The sequence below is a fragment of the Piliocolobus tephrosceles genome, chromosome 3, assembly GCF_002776525.5.
Source record: "Piliocolobus tephrosceles isolate RC106 chromosome 3, ASM277652v3, whole genome shotgun sequence".
NCBI classification, from domain to species: domain Eukaryota; kingdom Metazoa; phylum Chordata; class Mammalia; order Primates; family Cercopithecidae; genus Piliocolobus; species Piliocolobus tephrosceles.
In genome coordinates this window covers 108,035,335-108,037,264 of record NC_045436.1, presented here as the reverse complement: position 1 = coordinate 108,037,264, position 1,930 = coordinate 108,035,335, and the positions used below count along the sequence as shown (strand labels likewise).

The 1,930-nt window shown below is 36.2% G+C and overlaps 1 non-coding gene across 1 annotated transcript; it reads left to right on the top strand.

The window, feature by feature from the left end:
- Window positions 1–1,001: 1,001 nt before the first annotated feature.
- LOC111549422 lies at window positions 1,002–1,117 on the top strand. Its single transcript, XR_002733731.1, has one exon. It is a non-coding gene; the product is annotated as a U5 spliceosomal RNA (small nuclear RNA).
- Window positions 1,118–1,930: the final 813 nt, after the last annotated feature.

Genomic DNA, 1,930 nt, shown 5'->3' with positions numbered 1-1,930 from the left:
CTATTATTTAGCGGGAATTTACAAATCTGTTTAAATTCATTATCTGATTTTATAGTGTGACTCCCAGGGCACAATCTCATTTGTCTTATTTCCAGCTTCCTTGCAGCTATGGTTTATCTCATATTTGCTCCTGGAACCTATCTATCATACTGATTATAGAGACATGTGAATAACTCTTTCTAGAGTACACACTGACTTTTCTGTCCAGTGACAGAGGGTTGCAGGAGAAACCATTACTTACCACTTGTCTAGGACAGGAGTGGAGAGTTCAGGCCACAAAGAGATGGCATCACTGTGGAAAGTTTGTGACAGTGTTGAAAGGAGGCAGCAGAAGACACTATAGAGGTAAAAGGCAGAAGTAAACTGCTTATGTTCTCATGGGTTTGCCAAAACCCATGATTACCTTTTTCCTTTATTGTATGCTTTCTTTATTGCAAAATATACTATATCTACCCAAAAGTACATGTGCTGGCTTTGTTCGCAAGTGTTTCCTTGCTTTTATTTATATTTTTGCTACCTTAATATAGGTCCCTAGCTATTTTAGTCTGTTTCTGAAATTTACATAAATGTAATCACACATTATTTTGTGATTCCACTTCACTCACTTGGAGCCCGAAGAAGGCAGCATGATGCAGAGTAGAAACAGCTGCAAAGTATGATCACTGGGCCTTGGGCAGCCCATGGACTGCCCTGCACCAGCATGTTGTCCTGTTGTTCTGACCAGGAACAGAAGCAGCTCAGAATGCTGGACTTCAAAGAGACTTGTTCTTGCAGTCAGGGATTAGAAACCCTAAGCACTGATCCGTTAGTGGACATAGGACCAAGAAAATGTCAGGAGTTGTTACAGAGTGAATAACTTGCCTGCTTTGTCTTAAGTTTTTAATTTTCATCCATGATATTGGATGTAGTTATAGTTCATTCATTTTCATTAAGATGTGGTATCTCATTCTATGAATATAACCGATAATTTATCTATTCTACTTTTTATAGAAATTATTTTGATTCTCCAGTTTCTTTTCAGATCATATAAATGTTTCTCCTTTTACTAATGATTTTCATGGAGAGGAACAACTCTAAGTCTTAAATCAATTTTTGAGGCCTTATTTTGGCAAGGGTCTCTATATATTATTTTATATATATAAGAATAATTAAGATTATTAACATAAATTTTAAAAAGTATTTAGGTTCTAGTTTTATCTATTTTGAAGAATGCTTCTTTGAACATGCTTGTACATGTTTGGGGTGAATCTATAACAAAAGAATCAAATGGACATTCTAAAATTTTAAAATGTAATATATGAAAGTAAGAATGCAACAGATTGGTTCAAACAACAGATAGGACACAATTCCATTAACTGAAAGATAGATCAATGCAAAGGACTCAAACTAAAGTATAAAGAGAAAAAGAGCTGGTGGGATTTTTAAAAAAATGCAGAAAATCTCCAGTGTTGAATTATGTGGCCTGACCTAGTCCCAGCCAGTCAAAGTGCTAATATTCCCTTAGTCACAGGATTGAATCAAGAGTTGGCATGCAATTTGTTTCGGTGCAATCAGAGTTAATTTTGGAGCTTAGTTTTGAACCACTGGGATGTGATGCTCTCTTTTCCATTGAACTTGAACCTGAAACTTCAGTGTTAACCTGGAACTTCTGGGCAAGTGTCTAGTTAGGGTCAAGAGAGAAGAGTAACTAAGTCCTGATAAGATCATTTGAGACCCTGGAGAGAGCTACAACAATCCTATCCTTGACTGTTCTATTATGTGAGCAAATGTTTCTACTCTTGTTTTAGATCTGTTAGAGTTGGTTTTGGACTTTGTTTTGTTTTTCTCGCCTCCAACAAGAGCTTTAACTATAAATACTTCTTTACTCTTGTGCATTCCCCAAATGCCCTCTTGAAAGCCATCCAAAAGGAAAGGTAGATCTCATAGTATG